Source organism: Eptatretus burgeri, chromosome 3 (assembly GCF_056783735.1).
Source record: "Eptatretus burgeri isolate ZD-2024b chromosome 3, Ebu_testis_v1, whole genome shotgun sequence".
In the NCBI taxonomy this organism is placed as follows: Eukaryota; Metazoa; Chordata; class Myxini; order Myxiniformes; family Myxinidae; genus Eptatretus; species Eptatretus burgeri.
The window spans coordinates 36,530,151-36,553,260 of record NC_140963.1 but is presented as its reverse complement, the minus strand read 5'-3'; the positions used below and the strand labels follow the sequence as shown (position 1 = coordinate 36,553,260).

Sequence of the window (23,110 nt, the reverse complement as noted above, 5' to 3'; positions counted from 1 at the left end):
CACTGCGCCAACACCAAGATATTGTTCTTTCTAAATTCTAATTTTTCTTCTTTCGTTAATTTCATCGGTTCATTTGTTTCTTTCATTAATTTAGTGAGTCTTATACAATCCTTTTCTAATCGTTTTACAAACTCTTGTGAAGCTTTTTTTCCACGATAATGTTCAAGTTTGTTATACTTTTCTCCAACAGATGATTTGATATAATAACAGAAACCACAAGGAATATGTTTTTGATATTTATTTGTATATGATTCTTTTGGATTAGGAGAAGCAGTATTTATCTTTTTAAGGATACACTCAAAATCAGCGTATATCACAAATGGGTGCATGATAGATTTATTCTAATCTTCAAAAGAAATCTTTTCACCAGGTTTAGGCATTGTAATTACAGCTGATTTATGATTACTACAATATTTTGAATGTTGTTCTAATCGTTCTTTTGCATGAAATGAATTAAGACATCGCTTACAAGGATATATTTTGTTTGCTGTTCTGAATACCTGAGAAGAGATTAATCTTGATAAATTATTGATGTATGTGTAATGTGAATTCTTTCCAACACTAAAATATAAAAGATCAATGTGTGTTTCTTCATTTTTATAGTTGTTTGAAATTTTTAATATTTGAACTTTGTTTGTATCCGTTAATCCAGATACATTAATAGAAAGATTATTCTTTTTCTCAAATTTAGGAATATCTGTTCGTGGCATTGGGAATTTAAAATCTTTAATGTCGAAGGTATTCTCATATTTCATATATTGTTTTACTCTTTCTGAATTACATTTTGGTGGATGAAAGTGAGCAAGAACAGACCAGAGAAAACATTTATTATCATTATTCTTAATATTAACAACTGCCTTCTTTAGTTTTATTTCTTTTGGTAATTCAATATAAGAAGAAGCTTTAAGAGGGTTTGATTTTAGAATGTGTATATCTAAAAAGATGATTTTTTAAATATTGAATCCACTTCCTACCACTGTATTATCAACATCCTCCTCTTGTCTTGATAGTTCTTCATAAACCCCACTATTCAAAAAATCTTGAAATGATGTTATAAAATGAAGATCTGTTCTCATATAAGGAGTATGTTCTTCATCTTGTCTTTTCATATTCATTTTCACTCCCATATAAAACTTTAAAGTTTTCATTTCTTTTAATGTCTTTTTAATAAATTTTTCAACATCGGGTTTCACTATTTCAATTGATTCAGCTATTGATGATGGACCGGGTTCTCCAAATTGAAAAATCCTTATTTTTATATGCCCTTTAAATGCCCCATCAGTGTTTTCAATATAATAGTCTCCCTTTACTTTAAACTCATTTTTCTTGTGTTTTTGTGATTGAAGATGTTTATTATAACTACTCTTCAAAACATCCTTTGAACAGATATCACAATGTTTTCTTTCCAACTCAAGAGGAGATATTTGATGAAACAGATTAAATGTGTGTTTGTTGGTTCGGAGGTGTTTTCTATAATGTTTATATTTGTGATTACAAACATCGCAGTATGTTGTATTCACCATATTTATATAATAAATCTTTGCTTAAACTAAAATTTTCTTGATGAAAATTTCGTTTATTTTACAGGTGAATCTGTGCTTAAAACCATTTTATCTTCCAACTTTTTCACTTAATAAATACAATGTTTCAAGACACAAAAGACAAGTTTCAATCAATCACTTCATTTGTTAAAGATACTGAGAAATATGTCAAGGATGTAAAATTGAACAAAGATAAATATAACAACTATTGGATAAAAACAATTATGGTAAATAATATGAGTTCTTCAATTTCCTTCAGTGGAAGGGCTTTTAGTATACCTGGTAGAACATCAATTAAAGTATCTCTAACAAAAGTTTCTCCTCTCCTTCTAGTAATATATTCAAAACTAGAAAAAGCAATGAAACAAGAAAAATTATCAAAAAACAAAAATCTTATGGATGAAGCTTTAGAAAGAAAAGATAAGACCATCTGTAATATGCAAGGAGAAATTTGTATTTTTTTCAACAACCCTAAAGATGTAAATCCTGATGGAATAAAGGATGTTAATATATCAGGTGAAATGACATTTCGTTCAATAGTAATTAACGATCATTTTAAAATTACCTTTAATATAAAAAATGTTGTCGTTGAATCTGATAATGAAAAAAAGTATATCGATATCGATGGTAATATACAACTGAAAGTATAGATGAATTTCAGTTTAAGTAAAGTTTTACTTTATAAATATGCTAGACTTTCCTGATTCTCCATATGACAAATTTGAGAATTGTCCTGCGTGTGAAAGACGGGGATTAAACACAGAGTCAAAAGCCTATAAACAATGTATATTCTGTGATTATCTTCGAATTAATGATAATAAAAAATATAAAAAGGAAAATAATTCTTTTAGATTTACACCAAAAATGAATTACTTTACAAGATTGATTGGAGAAATGAATGTAAAGTATGAGGGTGATAACACACCTTTCCTTACAAGGGAAGAAACTGAACGTATAAGAGAAATGTTCAAAGGATGATTGTTGTATATTATTCATGGATGTAATTTTCAGGGAAATATCAACACAAGATATTGTATAAATAAAATAATGGTTTATCTTGAAATTAAACCTGAACTTAGGATAAAATATAGAGTTTCTAAAAAAGCCAATAATAAATTAAATAACCTGTTTTTCAAATATATAAATGAATGATTTTTTACCTATTTTGGAAAATAAGATAAAATTTAACAACCATAAAAATCTACCAAATTCATTAAGATGTCTCATAGTTGGTTCAAGTGGATGTGGAAAAACCTGCTTACTTTTAAAGATGCTCCTCACTCCCAACTTTTTAGATTATGATAATTTAATAATTTTCACAAAGTCGAGTTTTCAACCAGAGTATCAACTACTCTCACAAGGTTTTAATGCTGGTCTTCAAAAAGAAGATATAATCGGTTTATTTAAACGTCAAAAAAAACCTAAATGATTATAACATTGAAGATATAATTCAACTATTTTGTGATACACAGAGATGTAAAAAGAAATCAAATCCTATAACTTGTATTCTTCGTGATAATACGGATGATATACCGTCTCCCCAAGATTTGGATAAATCAAAAAAGAACCTCGTTATCTTTGATGATTGTGTTAATGAGAGAAACCAAACGGTAATGGACAGCTACTACACAAGAGGGAGACATTCTTCTTGTAATTGTATTTATCTTAGTCAATCGTACTTTCAACTTCCTCGTCGTTCCATCAGAAACAATGCTAATACTTTTATTTTATTCAAGTTAAATTCAATAGATATCACTAATTTTTGGAGAGATAATTGTTCTACATTATGTCGTAAAAAGAAATTTGAGGATTACATGAAGCACACGACTGAAAAATATAAATATATTGTTGTGAAAGAAGATGAGATCTTAAGGGATATATTTTTTTGTTTTATAAACAATTACATATGTAAATGACAACTATTATTGTAAATCTTGTGGGTAAATCTGCTTCTGGAAAAAACTTTCATAAATCAAGGTTCTTGTGTAGTACAAATGAGAATATTGTAAATTTACTTTAAAAACACCCCGTGATACGCATTGTATCAACAACAACTAGAGCAATAAGACCTGGAGAAGTAAAAGGTGAAGATTATCACTATATTTCAGTGGAGGAACATATGCGATTGAGGAATGAAGGCCAAATGTTTGAGGAGGTTTCTCTTGGTACAACAAAATATTCACATTGTAAGAGTGAGTTAAGGAAATTAAAATCTGGTGGTGTTGGGATATTAGAAACTAATCCAGAAGGAACGAGACAAATTATTAAACATCTGAGTGGAGTGAAGATTTTATCATTCGGTTTTGATGTTGATGAAGAAACTCAACGCAAACGTATGAAAAGCAGAGATGCAAGTATTAGTGAAGAAGAAATTACAACTCGCATTAATGTTAATAAAGAATTTGATGAAATATTTAAAGAAAAGGATTTATTTGAACACATCTACTTGAATGATGAAGAAAAGGAAAATTTCCCTGTTGATCTTTACCATTCATGAAATTATATTTTACAATTAATAAATGGATGCAAAAGAAAGAGCAAGAAGATTTAAGGAACATCAAGAGTTGGTTTCAAAAGTTGTAAAACAACAGGAAGACATAAAGAAGAAACGCAGACAGAAACTAACGGGCGAAGAAGCATTTGAAAGAAAACAAGAGAAATTTTTTAAACCACTTTGAAAAACTTCCCAAGAAAAAATGAAAGATATTTCCACAGTTCCCACAGTAGAATATACTCCTAAAAAACTTCAAATGTTAAAAGATTTCAGTCAAATGACGGAGGAAGAATTAGAGCATTTAGGAGAATTAGAATATGATGATGAAGGTTTATTTCAACAACTGGAAGAGATTAATCAACCCCCTGATTATATTGTGAATGCTGTTCAAAACAATGAATATTCAGCGGATTCAAAAACCAAAGCAGGACTCATTCCAACAGAACAACCAGCAATATTTCATCTTCTTCAAGAAAAGGTATTGATATTTAATGATGAATTAAGGTTCTTGGGTTCTGCTCAACCCCCTGTTAAACTAACTCCGAGATTAATGTTTCTTCTCACAAAAGATGGAAGACAAGGTTCAACTGTGAGGGATGAATCAAAGTATATTGATAAACCATTGGATATGGAAAATAATGATGATAGAGTATATATTGATCTGCTGAACACTCTAAATTATAAGGTTATTCTTTCTGGTAAAAGTAGGAAGAATGAGAAGGAGAAACACATTATTCAGGCTTTAAGTATCCTTGGTTCAGGTGTTAGTTTTCTTTCAAATGACCCATCGCAATTAGTTAATAGACTGTTATTGTTGTTAGGCAGTAAGAAGGCTGGAAATAACAATTGTTTTAATGAAGCATCAGCCATTTTAGACCAGTTGATGAACATGAAAATAATTAATAAATCTCAATATAAAGACATTTTATCTCATATTAAATAAGATGAGAAGCACAATCCTTAGTTTCAATTTCACAACAAGCGACCACACATCTTCATTCCCATACCCACTACAATTTGACACAACAAAAGAATATGAGGCATCTTTATTATCCATGGAAACTTATAATACCTTATTTAATATAACCGAGAAAAATGACAAGTTTAGTTATAATCCGGGAAGTGGATACAAAACGATAACAGTCTCACCCGGAGCATATGAGATTTCTCAAATATCTTCCGAAATTGCTCGTCTTATGAAAGAACAGGGTGATGAACCAAAAAATATTGTTATAAACATTCAACAACATACTTCAAAATCAACGATTAAAGTTAAAAATAACTGCAAGGTTGATTTCACAATTGATAATTCATTTCGAGAGTTATTGGGTTTCTCCTCAAAAAAGATTGAAACTAATGGGACGTTTTACAGTGATAATGTCATTCAAATATCCTCAGGAATAAATTCAGTGTTAATTCACTGTGATTTGATTGATGGTGCTTATAATGATGGAAAAAAAACAAATACAATATTTTCATTCAGTGCATACTCAACTCCAATTGGTTATAAATTCAATATGGAACCCAAAAATTTGGTTTATCTACCTGTGTCTGGAAAAACCATGCACAGAGTAAATTTTAGGATAATCGAACAAGATAATCATGTGATTTATTTTAATGGAGAAGTTATATCCATCAGAATTCACCTACGTGAAGTTTTCCAATAAATAAATATGATGGTTATTGTGAGGAAACACGAGTTGGGAAAATATAAAATAATTACAGGGGATGGGATGTTCCTTTCCCCTTACTACAAGGGTGAAGGTATGTATCTTGGTAGAGGATACTATAAAGCTAAGAGACAAAGGGGTGTTGTACATCAATTTAGAGGAGATGGGATAATTGATACTCTCATGGGTATTGGTTCAACTATTCTTAAACATAAAGATCTAATTGGTTCAACTGCTTCTGCTGTGGGAAATGTAGCAGGTGCTGTAAAGAGTATAAAAGATGCTCAGAAGGAATCTCATAAATTACAAGCAATAAAAGAAATTAAGAAAGGCAAAACTCAGTTGTCCCCCCAAGAATGACAGAAAATAATTCAAATACTTGGATCAGGGTTTCAAAAGTTTTAACATCTTTTTTCCTAAATAAATACAAGTATGGAAGCAATTGATAGTATCTATGATTTGGATGATACTATTATTATCTCAAACTCCACTAAAAAAGAAGATTACTTCAAGGTAAATGCAATAACTGGAACAGACTGGAATACGAATGATACAAAAAGTTTTGAAATAAATTATCAACAAACTTATTTGAATCTCTCCGAAAGTTTCTTGTTGTGTAAATTTAAATTCACTAAAGCTGGGAATAACACAAACGCTACACTTGTAAATGATTTCTTCTGGAAAATGTTTGATAGTGTGCGTTTGTATATTGGAACACAAGAAGTTGAAGTGGTTCATTATGTCTCTGCTGTATCTGAAATGATAAAATTTACACTCTATACATTCAGTGATAGAATGGGAAAGGGGTCTGTCGAAGGTTTTATTCCTGATATGTCAACGGGAACAAACACAGACCCTGGATATACTCAAAGGAAAGGAATGTATCATGATGATACAAAAACAGAAAATAGTTTTACTGTGGCAGTTCCTCTTAAAGGTATATTTGGATTTTGTGATCATGATAAAGTTCTGTATGGTCTTAAAATTAGATTTCAACTACAGAGGAATGATAATGAAAATCGATTGCTTTTTGGTGTTGGTAGTGCTTTTGGTGAACAGAATAAATTTGTAATTGAGGAGATGAGTTGGTATATCAGTGAATATACTCCTAATCTTAAAACAGAAGAGATGTTGAATCGAAGACTTAACTCAAAGAAACCACTCAGTGTATCATACCTCAAAAGAAGATGTCAACACGTTAAACTCAATCAAACTACTTACACGTGGAATTTGGGTGTTCTGGAAGGAAAGCCACGATATCTGTGGATCATTTTTAAAAAGCCAGATGGTGATACTGCGACTGATAAGAATAATGCATTGAGTGATAATGCTAAGGTGAAACAACTTCGCGTTTCTCAAGATGGAACATTTTATCCACGAGATAGATTGGAAATTAATTGGGAAAAAAATGATTTTGCTGAAGCATACAAGTCTTACCAAAAGGTGTGTGAAAGTAATGGAAATAAAGAACCTATTTTGGATATGACAGCATTTAAAAGTTTGTATACAATCTATGCGTTTGACCTGAGCGCGCAAAAGGAAACTATAAAGTCTAATCGAGTGGATACTTCCCCATACATTGAAAGAGGAGAGAGTGAATAAGTTGATACATATTGTTTGCTTTTGGAAGAAACAGAATTGCAGATTAATACAGATAATGGTGTGATGATTAGTCTCACATAATTTTTTGTTAAATAAATGAGTGGCAAAGTACCAACTGGGGTATATGTTAATCAAATCAATCTTCATAAACTATCATCTTGTGTTCAAAATCAAAAGCCTTGTACGATTAACGTTAATACAATTCAGAGAAAAGGAGCAGTAAGAATTGATGTTTTGCTCACAAGAGATCAGGTTAAAATCTTGAATGACACTCGCTCACTTAAAATTAAAATGACAAAACCAATGTTGAAAAAATATTCAATAAGAGAGACGAGTGGAGGATTTCTCCCATTTCTAATTCCTTTATTTGCTGGTTTAAGTGCGGTTGGAGCATTGACGGGTGGTATTTCAACAGCGGTGAAAACTGCCAACGAAAGGAAGGCTCAACTCCAGGCTCAAAAAGAATTGGAAAGAAATAACAAAGAGTTGGAGAAACAAATTAGTGGAAGTGGCGTAATTGTAGATTTTGCTGAAAAACTTGAAGGTCTGCCTGATAAAGCGAGATTGTTAGTTGGAGATATGCTTTCTTCTATTGCACAAGCAGGTGTAAAATTAACGAAAAGAGGTAATGGATTATATCTTTCTAATAAATAAATGAGCATTGATGAGTGGTTGAAAAAATTTGGAAAGAATACAACATCAAATTTACAACTTGTCAAATATTGTAGGAAATTAAAAATTCATAATGTGGTTATTTGTATGAGAGATGAATTAACAAATGTGCCGAAACATACAAAGAATATTATTATGAACTTAGAAGATAATAATGGGAACGGTTCTCATTGGGTTTGTATTTTTAATAGTCAAGACAAATATTATTTTGATAGTTTTGGTCTTCCACCACCTGTTGAAGTTATAAAATTCTTACAGAATGGTGTTTATCAAACATTTCAAGTCCAAGAATTAAATTCTAAGTGTTGTGGTCAATTATGTCTGTATGTGTTATTTCAACTCAACAAAAATAAAAAATTTTATGATATTATTTTTAATCTAATATAAATGACTTATGTTGGTAAAGATGGTTCTATCTTTGGTATATCTCAAGAACTGGATATTGATTTATCAAATTATTACACAAAGGCACAGGCTGAACGACATAAATATAATATAACCAAAAATATTAACATGAAAAATGCTTATAAATTAAAAAATTATCCAAGCCCGACTGACGCGAATGACTTGGTGAGATTAAGCGATTTATCACAATATATATATCCTTAAATAAAACGGCTGTGTATTCCAAAGATACAGAAGTGTTGATATTATCTCCAGGTCATACAGAATTCACAGTTCGAATTAAAATAAATTTTTATAAAGAAGGGCGTATCGTTTGTATGAGAATAGAACAATGGGGGTATAATATGAATGATTTTGGGTATAATTGGTCATTTAAAATTAACCTCGAAGACCTGGAACAATTAAATCAGTCTCGTAAGGAAGAATATTATCCACTTGGTATCGAGAATGAGTTTTGTGGGGCTACGATTAGTAAACAACAAATAAAAGAATTTAATAAGGGTAAATATAATAATGGTTTTGCCCTTGTTTATCTCATGAAAACAGAAAAAACAGGATTATATATAATAAGTAAGGAAATACAAAATGATTTAACTATGGGAAGATGGGGAGGTGTTTCGTGCCATAATATTATTCTAACATATATTTCTAATACATAAATGACAGCAAGAAGGCTTCAAGAAAATTATCATTTCTGTGTCCAAGCATACCTTCAAGAAAAGGGTATTCGGTATTTTAATAAATATGTTCTACAACATAAGAATGAAGTATTTTCAATAAAAGATTGGTATTATGCTGATGTTGATAAACCGACAACTTTAGATTTAATGAAAATGTTAAATAATGAAAAAATTATAAAGTTAAGAAAAGGTAAGGCTCTTTTCGAAATTCAAAAGAAATTTTATTGGTTTCCTGTTGTAAAAAAAAATATTTTGGATACAGGAATAACAAGAAATCCTGATGAATATATGTATAATATTCTATGGGGTGTAAACGATTCAAGGATAGTAAGGGATGAGGAAGGAGTTGATATGAAGAAGAGAGGGAAGAGGAGGAAAAGGAGAAGAGAGAGAAGGAGGAAAAGGAGAAGAGAGAGAAGGAGGAGAGAGAGAAGGAGGAGAGGGAGGAAAGAGAGAAGAGAGAGAGGGAGGAAAGAGAGAAGAGAGAGAGGGAGGAAAGAGAGAAGAGAGAGAGGGAGGAGAGGGAGGAGAGGGAGGAAAGAGCGAGACAAAATAAATATCAAAATATGGAAACCAGTGAGATTCAAAAAAGATTGGTGGTATTACAGAAAATAACTCAACCCACCGAGGAGGAAAACAAAGAATTGACAAGTCTATTTGCAATATTTTCTTCAAGACTATCATCGACAAGCTATTCATTTTAATTCAAGTTTTTTCTTAAATAAATGGAGGAGAGAGTGAAGGCATTTCTAAGGATTCTTTATGTTTTAAAAATTAAGATTCAAATGTGCATGTTGGAAACTAAAAAGGTTTTTGCACTCTGCAGGAATTTTTCACATAAATAAATGAGTTATTGTCTCAAATGTAAAAAGAACACTAATACTAAAAATATTTCATATATTAAAAGTAAAAATAACAGGGTTATACAAAAAGGTATATGTTCGGTGTGTGGTTCAAAAAAAAATCAATTTATCTCCAAACACAAACTCGGAGAAATACAAAAGTTTTTATCAGGAAGTAAATTTGCAACTACTGGAATACCAGGGGAATTACATCTTCCAGGGTATTCTTTCTATGGTCCAGGCACAAACTTGGATAAAAGATTAGATGAGGCAGACAATCCTAAATCCTGGAGTCAGCCTATCAATAGAGTTGATGAAGTGTGCATGAGACACGATATTGATTATGGGAATACCACAACGTTGGAAGAAAAGCATGAAGCCGATAGAGAAATGTTGTATAATTTGTCTCTGATACAAAATCCAACCTTGAGAGAAAAAGTTGATCGGTTCATTGTGAAGAAGATGATCAGTGCTAAATTGAAACTTGGACTTGGAAATTCAAAAAACTTATAGGCTCTAATGATGCCATTAAGACTGAAGAGCAATTAGCTGATGAATTACATAAACCAATATTCACAAAGTTTCAGAGAAGGAAAGTTTATTCCAAGGAAGTTGATTATATCTGGTCTGCTGATTTGATTGAACTCAATAATGATAAGGGGTACAAGTATGCTTTAACCATTATTGATTTGAGGAGTAGATACGTATGGGTTGTCCCATTAAAAAACAAAACAGGTAATACTCTTATGTTAGCCTTTCAACAGATATTTAATAAAAGTAAGAGAAAACCTAAAAAATTGTGGACTGATGAGGGTAGAGAGTTTTATAACAAGACATTTATGAATTTTCTAAAAAATAACAGTATTACATTATACAGTACCTTTAATGAAGGGAAGGCAGTTGTTGTTGAACGTTTTAATCGTACCTTAAAAGAGAGACTATATAAAAAATTCACACAACTCGGTTCACAACAATGGTCATCTTTTATTCAGGATATTGTGGATAAGTATAATGACACGATTCACACGGCAACAAATATGAAACCATCAGAAACATTTACAAAATTAAAATATGAAAAAGAGATTAATGTCAGAAAACCTAAGTTCAAAGTTGGTGATATCGTAAGAATATATAGGTGGAAATCTCATTTTGAAAAAGGTTATATGAAAAGATGGACCAACGAGCTTTTTAAAATTGTTGATGTAATAGATACGGTTCCTTGGACATAAAATATATGATTTGGAAGGGGAAGAGATTTTAGGTTCATTTTATTCACAGGAATTACAAAAGACAAAGATAAATTGAAATTTTTTGACTCCGCCCCTTTTTGACATCACCCACACAAACCCCGCCCACACAAGCCCCGCCCACACAAACCCCACACAAACCCCACCACACACAAACCCCACACAAGCTCCACACAAGCTCCACACAAAAACTCCACACAAGCTCCACACACACACAAGCTCCACCCATATTCATCATATTCACATAATTAGTGATTAGTTAATTAGTTCCCCACACACAACATGTTTATTTAATTAAAAAATTATCCACCCATCCACACAAGCTCCACTCATCCACCCATCCACCCATCTCTCCACCCATCCATTTATCCACACAAACCTCATCCACATAAGCCTCATCCACATTCACCCCTCCCACATAAGCTCCACGCACATAAACCCCTGCGCACATAAACCCTGCCCACACAAGCCCCACCCACATAAACCCTGTCCACATAAACCCTGTCCACATAAACCCTGTTCACATAAACCCCTCCCACACAAGCTCCACCCACATAAAACCCCGCCCACACAAGCCCCACCCACACAAGCCCCACCCACACACACCCCGCCCACACAAGCCCCACCGAAGCCCCACCCACACAAGCCCCACCCACACACACCCCGCCCACACAAGCCCCACCGAAGCCCCACCCACACAAGCCCCACCCACACACACCCCACCCACACACACCCCGCCCACACAAGCCCCACCGAAGCCCCGCCCACACAAGCCCCACCCACACAAGCCCCGCCCCCCTCATCCCCCCTGTGCGCCCCCCACCTTTGACCCACCACCTCCCTCATCCCACCCCCCACCCTTCCCCACACACACACATGGGGAGGGGAGGGATGGGATGAGGGGGTGATGGGTCATTGGGGGGCGCACCTACCCTCCCTTCATGTCTTGATTCTTTTTTTGTAATTCAGAATCAAGTAATTGTAAACAAAACAAATATAATTTATTAATATTGAAAATATTAAATATTCATTTGCGAGAATGTATAATCTTTCCCAGCAATCTTCTTCAGATGTCTTGTGATTTCGAAACTCAGACACCATATTCTGTTTTGAAACAAAAAGTGGATAATAATTAGGTTTTATAAAGATAATTACATGGTAATATGAGTAAGCCTCGTTGATCACTGAATTAACACACCAGGAGCCTGTCATCCTTTCAAGGTCAATAAAATGAATTCCAGTGTACTGACAAAACCACGTCCAAACTAATGATGCAACCAACATAAGACGACATTCGAAAGAGAGAGTGATATTAATAATAATTCAGAAATATTTACCTCCAGAAAATCATGTGTTGTACAAGATTGCTTCAACAGCTGATGTTGTGCGATAGTGCTGAAAAAAAATAATAAGTCAAGGGTATAGATGAAGAGACAGACAGAGAGAGATACAAACAGACAGGGAAAGCAACACACACACACACGCACACACACGCACGCACGCACGCACGCACGCACGCACGCACACACACACACACACACACACACACACACACACACACACACACACACACACACACACACACACACACATACACACACACACAGACACACACACGTGTGTCTCACCATTGGTTTAATTCATTCGAGATCAGAGACCAGTCATTATAAATCATTGACCTCTTCAATAAGAGCAGAGAGAGGTAGGTAGAAAGACACAGAGAGAGACACACACACACACACGTGTCTCACCATTGGTTTAATTCCTTCGAGATGATAGGACGTGATAAGACTTCGTACCACTCATTGTAAATGTCTTTCAATTCTCTTCTAAAATCATTGATCTCTTCAATAAGAGTATTAATTTCATGCACCACGTCGTGATATGTAAACTCCACTTCTTCCAAGGACCTGCCAGGAAAAAATATATATATCAGAATTATCATGATTTAATTAATAATCATTTGCTTCATCGTTCAAAGAGAAAACCATACACAAACTTACCAACTCTGTAGTGAGCTGTTGTCTTCATCGGAAGAAAGATCGCCCATGTCTCAGTTGTAAAAATGAAAATCCCGTCTGGCAGAAACTTTGTCTGGTGAATCACTTATAAGGCAACGACGAGGAAATTACCTAAGCATTGGGTGCGGCCACAGGAAATGACAGCTTGGAAAATAACTGGGCGATTGTATGAATCATTTACAAAACACACTTAAAATGGTTTTGATTCAAATGTTTTCAGTTCGTGTTCTGAGATAAAATATAAACACGAGACCTTGTCTCACAGAATAGTTCCTATTTTTTCACAGCATGACTGTCTAAAACCACTTCCTCATTCACACAGCACGAACGTGTCAAAAAAACTGAAAACATTTGAAACAAAACTTTTTTATGGCGTGGTTTATACACAAAAATGATTTGCAACTCGGGCGGTGGTCAGATGAGATCATTAAGAGAAGTTTATCATTTCGTAATGGCACAAAAGGGGTATCTTAAAAAATACAAAGATTCAAATGTTTTGTTTGTCAATATTTTAGATGGGGATTATTGTGCAAAGAAAATTAAACTATTGAAGGAATTTGAGAATGAACAAATCTTTATAGGTTCAATGAGTGAGCTGATCAACCTCCAGGTTAAAAGGGGAGACAAATAAATATAGCTTGGGATAGCCTGGTTATATATATACAAAGCCTGGTGTTGGCTTAGTGGTTAGGGTGGCGGCTTGGGATCCCAGTGTCCCGAGTTCGAATCCCGCTCAGCTGCTGAATTAACACCAGGGGGTTGACTCAGCCTGTCATCCATCCGAGGTCGGCGAAGTGAGTACCAGTGTACTGGGCCGGTGTATACCCCGGTTAGAATAGGTGTACCATATCCCTGTGTTGTAAGAGGCGACCAGGAAGGGCATCCGACCATAAAACATTGCCTCACAAAAAGCCAAACCCCTGCACAGCAGGGAAAAACGGATAATAAGGGGGTTTATTTTTAGGGAAAAAAAAGGGAATCGCTGAAAATCCCCCATTCATTTACATCGGGAAAAGTGAGCTAGAACCAGTATATTCACCCTACTTATGTGTATATATATATATATGTGTATATATATATATATATATATATATATATATATATATATATATATATATATATATATATATATATATATATATATATATATATATATATATATATATATATATATATATATACACACACACACACGAGTAGTAATGCCCGGCGTTGCTCGGGCTAGCAATAAAGCCGGGTGTTGCCCGGGCTTTCTTGCAAATTTCCTGAATAGTTGTTAGCGGTTTGCGGTTAGGGTTAGCTGTTAGGGTTAGTGTTAGGGTAGCTAACCCTAACCCTAACCCTAACACTAACCCAAACCCTAACCCTAACAGCTTGGCGTAGCGGAGGTTAACAGCCCCTGGGGCAAAGTGGAAATTTGTGTCCCCCGTAGGCCTTAAACTTGAGTGGATTTAATGGAAAATCCCATAAGGGATATCGATTTATCTATTTTTTTTTTCGAATATCGGAAGTGTTATGGAAATTTTTTTATAGCCAATGACCTAAGTTGGACCAAAAGCCATAATCGTACCGAATGTGAATGGAATCCGTTGGAGTTTGTGAAAATGCATCAAAACGAATTTTGAGGGGCCTCTTAAGGAAGACAATAATATCATTAGTATATGTGCCAAATCTTGTTTCATTTCATGCAGTAACAAAAATCTGATGGTGGAACAAAGAAAGGGGTGTGCTGAAATATTAATATAGATAAATATATATATATATATATATATATATATATATATATATATATATATATATATATATATATATTGTTGCGGTTTTCGCGCCCGCCGGCGTGCGACGGCCACGTAACTCGAATCGCGGCACGTCGCCCACCGGACGGACAATCCAGTCGTGACCCTCTCGGACTAACGCCGGGAAACAGTCACGGGTGGACCTTTCGGTCTCACCGCGATCGAGCCAATCAGCCCCCGCGTGGGATAGGGTTGCTCGCCAAATTCGAACTACCTAAGTACCCACACGGAGGGTAGACCGGGCGATCGCACCTCGCCGCAGGTCGACTTCGGACACGGGCCACTTAAGCGACCCGTTCCGTACTATCAGAATAACCGAGCGGTGTTATCGTCGACCTCGACGGTTCGATTAATTATCGGGCGTATTCAGCCCACTACCAACCCTTTACGTGAAGCAAGATGGGGATTCAATGGGGGAAAAGACGAAGCGAAGCGGGAGAACAGTTCAACAATAAAGCACATTTATTCTCGGCACACGGGAAGCACACAAATACAATTCCACCAAATGCACACAAAAAAAAAGAAAACACAATTCCATTTACACAAAAAGCAAACATAAAAGTGAAAACACAGTGCAGAGCTAATACCGACTACCGAGCACACGGCAACACTTATACAATTCTACTTCACAGACGGCGCCGACAACACATACCCAAAACCAAGGAAAAGAAATCCCCCAAGAATGGGGCAGGCCTGAGGCCGAGACCGGGTCGGGCCTACCCGTCTGGTGATGAGACGCGGAGCGGCGATGGCCCCGCAACCCGCGGGCCTCGTGGACAGTGCCTGGCAGGGGGTGGGAACGGGGCCCCCTTGGTCGCACTATCTCAGCGCGGGGGGAAACAGGAGGGGGTTGCTGATGCTCGGGGTATAGAGGATCTTTATTATGTGCGACGAGCGTCTCCACCTCGGCCAGGTCGCGCTGTCGGCCTCCCTCGGGTGCAGCTTCCTGCACGACGCGAGCACCCCCTCGTCTGGTGTCGCCGCCTTTCCACAGCTCCGTCCCCTCCGTTCCGACTCCAACGCACACGACGAGCAGCTCCACCGCCCGCGAAGTCTTGACCCTCTGCTTCCGACTCTCCTCTTCTTGACTCTCCGACCCCGTTCTTGTTTGCGACTCTCTCGTTCTTGACTCTCCGACCTTTGACTCTCCGACTCTGACTGACGAACACGGTCCTTTTATCCCCCCGTAACTTCGCCTTTGACCCCTTCCCTTTGACCTTTCACCTCGCTCCCCATTGGCCCGAGAAAAAGTGGGCGTGAAGGCTTTTTGATCCACAAATTTGCATATATCGATCGTTCTGGAGGCGGGGCCAAATCGCCCCTCGCTCACCGATTGGACGGCAAAAAGTGGGCGTGTGTCGTTTTTGATCCGTTTTTGAAGCAGAAAATCCGTGATTTTGTACACGCTGTTCAACGCGCGTCCTACACGAGTCCAGCATCGGTGCCCATGAGTGGCGCGAGATGACGGTGATGCGATGGTGGCGAGTTGTGACGGTAAAGGTCATGGCGGTTGTGGTGAAGCGGCGTTGTGGTTGGTGGTTGTTGTTGTGGTTGTGATGGTGGCGATTGGTCCAAAATAAAGATAGTAAAAGAAAAACGGCTATCCTGAAGAGTCGCAGCACGTATAAATGACATGTATTCCCACTAGACAACGGGTTTGGGCCTAACTACACATGCACTTACCGAGATACCTCACCTAAGGGACCTGAATGGTGGTTTGCGAATCTGGTAACCACAACACTACCCCTTCCCTTTTTACAGACTCGTCCCGAGTCGTCAAATTTTCGTGTGCCATCATGTGTAGTTTTCCCCTAGTACATTTTACCTACGGATCCCTGAGTGCGACATTCATGGTATTCGTGTCCCCAAAATAAATAACCTGAGGGCTGCGTAACTACCTAAACAAACTCACTCACACGGACGACTTAAATAAAATTGCCGGCGCTAGACAGACATGCCGGGGGCGCACTCATATTTACAGTACATCTTAACCTTAACTTACAAATTTTACACTAAACCATGGCCCAGGATCATTGAACTCTGCAAAAAGAAAGCAGTTAGCAGGGAGCCAGGCTGCCCACATGCAGTCTCTGACTCAAACAATGCAGGTGACAGGGAACGTGGCTGGCTGCTCACACGCAGTCCAAGGCCTTCCCTTTTGAACTGAACGCAGTGAACCACAACGGTGCATGGGCTGCACAACGCAGTCTCCGTGCCAGCTCAAGTGGCACACGCAATGAGCACAACGAATGGATGCATGAACGCAAACACGGTGCACGGGCCGCCACTGCAGGCCCGTGTTGTAGCTGCCAACAGGGCAGTTCTTGCAGCTTGCAAACTGTTGCCTTGCGGATCCTGGCGCACATGGAAATGAACAGGGGGGGGCAAAGCAAAAATTGAACGGGGCTGGTGAACGTGGGCAGTGGGCATGGCATGGCAAAGGTGAGCAGGCAAACACAGCCCGCAGAAGAAGGCCGCTGCAGGCAAACATAGCGGGCAGATGAACTGGCCGGCACAGGCCTCGAAGAAAAACAGCCAGCAGATGAACTGGCCGGCACAGGCCTTGCAGCACACAGCTGCCGATGAACTTGGCCGGCCTCCGCCTTGAAGCAAAACACGGCCAGCCGATGAAGTTGGCCAGCCTTTGCCGTTCAATGGAGGTTGGTGGAGGGAGTGCGGTGGTGCTGGCCACTTGGAAGGCGGGCTCGGACCTACCTACCTGTCTCCCTCCCACCTATCGCCTTTGCCTGTCACTGTACATACCCACTCCCTTAATTTGTCAAACCCCAATTTAGCCCCAACTTATTTTTTTGTTGTTTTTATTTTTACTTCCCCTCTATAAATCGTCCCCTAACCCCCTTTATCGTCCTTGTTCGGCTAACCTATCCTGTCACCTAGCCTACTCCCAACCCCTACGTTCCCTTCCCAGAGGGGAATAAGGGAGAGCTAACGTCCTGTGCCGAGGCCCAACTCAAGCCTCAGAATGGCCTCCCCAGAGTTCGGCGATCTTAACACCAAGTGGGTCCAGCGGCCCACAACGACAGCGAGGGGATGGATGGTGCGGAGGGGTACATCTCCTAATCTACCCTAACCATTAACTCTTAAACTACCCCGGGGCTTTCAACAAGCGCCTCTCGCTTAAACTATTGGTTCTATAAACCCAGATTCCCGTCGCCTGTGTTGGTGTCCTTACAATTTCGGGCCTCGCCCCCCAATTTTCTCTCCGTGCCCTCACACGGTCTCCTGGCTGGGACACGTGGCTCCCTTTGGCAGGCACGACCCTCTGCCGAATCTCCCGCTATGGCACCCCCGGGCACTACACTGCCTCCGAGCCTACCAGCTCCCTAACACCGGGGAGTGCCCCCCATGGCACCTCCCCTGAAACGCACACGTGGCAGGCCGGCCTCCCGGGCCCCTTTCCGAGTGTCACCCGTGCCCACAACACTGCCCACGCGGCTAATGGCGCCCCGGGCCCCCGCACCAAGCAGGCGCACCCGTGCCCACTACGCTATCCCGGCCCCCCATGGGCCCATGGCCTACCGCGGCCGACTAGCCTGGTGCCCGGGGTACCCACTCAGCGATACTCACCTTTCGCAGCCACGCTCCCAAGCCCGTCAACAGGGCTCCTGCACCCCTCCAAATGGGTCTCGAGCCTACTTTCCCACCAACAACAAAACGACCTCCATTTTTCAATTTGACTAACCCAGCTAACTCAGTCTACACTGACCCCGGGGTCCCTTGGGTGGGAGTCACTCCTCCCCCCAATCACTCATCGCACCATGCATTCCCCATTCACTCCACTCACACAGACCCGCTGGCCTCACTCACTCAACATGTACACTACTCACCTCACAACTCACCAACACACACACCGCTGAACTCTGCCATCCTTCTAACTACATCCCCTAACTAACTCGTGCTCCCACGTCGTCCCTTAAACTAGTAGCACGTTCCTTTTAACACTACGTAGCTAAGCTACGTCCCCTCTACACATCCAAAGTCTGTCTCTGTCTCCAAAATAATCCCATTTTATTTCCCAACCTAAATCTGGCTACAATCCCTCTAACTAATCCATTCCACGGACTCCATGAGGACTTACCCCTGCCCCATGAAGTCGGTCTAACTAAGCTAACCCTTCCCCCTAACTAGTTTCCATCCTGTGCCCAGGCTCAAGGGGGTCTTTCACCCCTTGCCCAGGAATCCTGTACACCCGAAAGTGAGGCTTGCTTTTTTTTTTTTTTTTTCATGCGCATCACCAGCGCGGCAACTCGCGCTCGCGCACTTCACACCTGCCCGTGACGTCATGCAGCTGCACGTGTTCCTCGTCCCTCCTTGGACGGTACCATCGGCCAGGATACCCCTCCTGCCGGATTCCAACCACACGTGCAGCCATGACGTCACCGTGCGCATATAAAAAAAAACACAAGCCACACGTCTCGAGGGGTTCCCCACGCGAACACATGTGCCCTGCCCGTTGGAGCTGAACACACACGATCGCGTGGAGAACCCGTCCGGTCCAAATCCATTTACCTGCCTAAACTTTGTCCGTCCGCGGGATCGGCAAATCCACCGCGTGCGTTTCCGGACCGGGACTTCACTCTCGCAAGCGAGCACGTGGTGGTCTCGTGCGTTGCACAGCACGAACCGCGTGCTCACTGCTGGGTGAACCCGGCACGGTCCTCGAAACAACTACAGCCGCTACTCGGCTTTCTCTCCTCTGTCGCCGTCGTCGTCTCCATTCAACCCACGCACACCTGCGTGTTACGACGCACACAGTCCACACCATCACATTCACACCGGGAGATGCGGCTGCGTGCTCCCGCATGCCAACCGACATCTCCCTCTCATACCGCTCTCTCACACACACGGTCTCCCTTGCACACAGCGACCTTGCACACGGCCGTTCACTCACGCGTGCGGGGGCACTCACCCGCGGTGCCTCACTCGCACTCCGTGCCTCATCCACACACGCGGGGGCACTCAACCGCGGTGCCTCATCCACACTTCGTGCCTCATCCACACACGGCGTGCTGGGAAGCACGTACTCCGGCAACATCGCCACCACACCACTCACACATGGTGCCTCATTCATACTGGCCGTTTCATCCACACACACGGCCTCTCTCACACACGGTGCCTCATCCACACACGGCGTGCTGGGAAGCACGTACTCTGGCACCATCGCCACCACACCACTCACACACGGGGTCGCTTCCACACACGGGGACGCACTCACACCTTGCACCACACACACAGGGACAACCATACTGGGGATTCGTGTCCCCACAAGGGTCTCCGGGGCCTCTATACCCCCCAAGCTCTCCGTGCACCCGTCCACAGCACACCTCCCCTCAACCTCGCAAAGCACGACCGAACTCACCTGGTCGTGACTCGCCTCAAGGGGGCATACTCCCTCCCCTCGTTCCTGGAGGAGGCCATCCAGGTGCTCGCACTGGGTCTCTACCCAGTCCGCCAGCTCACCCCCATTATCCTCCACTACCTCTGTGTGTGTGTGCGCGTCACTTACCCCGTCTTCCTCGTGTAGTCTTTCCTCTATTTTTTCTATCTCCCGTGTCTCTATACATTTTCTCTCCTGGTTCCTTTTTTCTGTCTCTTCCTGGTTCCTTTTCCTTTCCCATCTGAGTCGTTCTTTCTCTCTGAGCCCCATTAGCTGTTCGTTCTCCCTCCGTTTTAGTTGTTCAATTTCACACTCATAGAGTTGTTGTTTTCTTTCCCACTGTTCCTCCTGCTTTTTTTTTCCAATCTCATCGTTTCTTTCAATTGGCTCATTTCCTTCCTGTGTTTCATTCGCTGTTCTCTCACGACTCTTCCTCGTTTCCTCTCCTGTCCTTCCTTCTCCAGTTTCATGGTTTGCTTCATTTGGTTAATCTCCTTTTTGTGTTTCATTTGCTGCTGCCTCATTACTCTTCCTCGTTTCCTCTCCTGTCCTTCCTTCTCCAGTTTCATGGTTTTCTTCATTTGGTTAATCTCCTGTTTGTGTTTCATTCGCTGTTCTTTGTCTATCTCGTACTCCAGCCTCAGCTTTTCTTCCAATTGGTCAACCTCAGATTCATGTTCTTTTTGTTTTCTATTCCATTGTTCCTCTCGTTCTTCCCTCTCCAATCTCGTTGTGTCCTTCAATCTCCTGATTTCTCCTTCCTGCTTCATTCCTTGCTCCTTTACTTTCTCCTCGTATTCAAACCTATTTTTTTCCTTTTGTCGTTCAGTTTCAAATTCATACTCTTTCAGTTTTCTATTCCACTGTCTTTCTTGTTCCTCCTTCTGCAATCTCGTCATTTCTTTCAACTGACTGATTTCTTTCTCCCGTCTCATTCGTTCTTCCTTCATTACTCTTTCTTGTTCCTCATTCTTTAGTCTGGCCTTCGCTTCCAGCTGTTCGATCTGTACAGTGTGGTTTCTTAAAGTTTCATTTTCCGTTCTCTTCCTTTCCTCTTTTAACACTCTCAGTTCGTTTTGTAGTTCCCTCTCTTTGTTTTGGTGTTTCTGTACCTCAGAAACTTTATTTTCCAATTCCTTTCTCATCTCCGCACACTCAGACTTTGCTTTGGCTTCTAACTGTTCTTCCGGCTTGCGCTTGTGGTTTTCTACCCGTCTTCCCAGTTCCTCTGTCTCCGTTTTTCCCTCCAGTCCCAGCTTATCAACTCTCTTCATGTCTTGAAGTCTTTTCTCACACTCCACCGTTTCGACCTTCAATCCCTCCTCTGTCTCCTCCTGGCTTTCTTTTAATTTTTCTAATACCTTCTTTACCTCGTGTCTCGTCTTACACGTCTCCCGAATTATTTTCTCGCCCGCCCCGACCGCGGGCCTGACAGCCGTTGCACTCCCCCCAGCTCGTTCGTCCCAGCACGTGGCAGCGCCATTTTCTCGCCCGTGGTCCGCGTTTCGCTCCTCGCCATTGCCATAATGCCTGCCTGCAGGCCTATGCCCATGCTCTGCATCTCACCCCGCATTTCTTTCATTTGGTTTTTCGCTTCGAGTGCGTTTCCATCCATTTTTTTATTTTCCATTTGTTGCGTATTTCTCTTCATTTCGTTGTTCCTTTCTTTCATTTCGGCATTCCTGTAATCCAGTTTGTCATTTATGCTCTGCACGAGTTCCATAACGTGCTGTATTGTCACCTGCCCTGGCCACTCCCACTGACTACATTTAGCGGTGGGGTTATAATAAAAAAACCGACCAGATGAACTGCATCGATGCCTTTCCCAACCTTCTGGTACGGGTTTCTCTTGCACGGTGATCTCGTCCTGAGCCATGGATTCTACATTACTATTACACATACCAAATCCACCCGGCACCCGCTCGCCTTGAGACGCCATCTTGCTTCTCGTGAAGGGTTAATTTCGCTCGCTCGTAATTTGGAGGGAATCGGGGGTCGCTTCTCTCACCCCTGGACCGATTCCCGTGAATTTAGCCGGAGACAGGAGAGCCCGTTTTCCTGTTCTCCGATACCAGTGCCGCGAGGAGGGCGATGAATTTGTATCGCACGACCTGACACCAGTGTTGCGGTTTTCGCGCCCGCCGGCGTGCGACGGCCACGTAACTCGAATCGCGGCACGTCCCCCACCGGACGGACAATCCAGTCGTGACCCTCTCGGACTAACGCCGGGAACCAGTCACGGGTGGACCTTTCGGTCTCACCGCGATCGAGCCAATCAGCCCCCGCGTGGGATAGGGTTGCTCGCCAAATTCGAACTACCTAAGTACCCACACGGAGGGTAGACCGGGCGATCGCACCTCGCCGCAGGTCGACTTCGGACACGGGCCACTTAAGCGACCCGTTCCGTACTATCAGAATAACCGAGCGGTGTTATCGTCGACCTCGACGGTTCGATTAATTATCGGGCGTATTCAGCCCACTACCAACCCTTTACGTGAAGCAAGATGGGGATTCAATGGGGGAAAAGACGAAGCGAAGCGGGAGAACAGTTCAACAATAAAGCACATTTATTCTCGGCACACGGGAAGCACACAAATACAATTCCACCAAATGCACACAAAAAAAAGAAAACACAATTCCATTTACACAAAAAGCAAACATAAAAGTGAAAACACAGTGCAGAGCTAATACCGACTACCGAGCACACGGCAACACTTATACAATTCTACTTCACAGACGGCG

The 23,110-nt window shown here is 40.6% G+C and overlaps 1 protein-coding gene and 1 long non-coding RNA gene across 3 annotated transcripts in view; one reads left to right on the top strand and one right to left on the bottom strand.

Moving 5' to 3' along the window:
• LOC147029693 (uncharacterized) overlaps positions 1 to 23,110 on the top strand; it is a 105,999-nt gene that overhangs the window by 56,976 nt on the left and 25,913 nt on the right. The window lies entirely within an intron of this gene.
• Positions 11,961 to 13,509, bottom strand: LOC147029695 (uncharacterized). The gene is made up of 3 exons (XR_015055738.1): positions 12,905 to 13,509; positions 12,491 to 12,548; positions 11,961 to 12,257 (listed from the first exon to the last, which is right to left on the bottom strand). It is a non-coding gene; the product is annotated as an uncharacterized LOC147029695 (long non-coding RNA).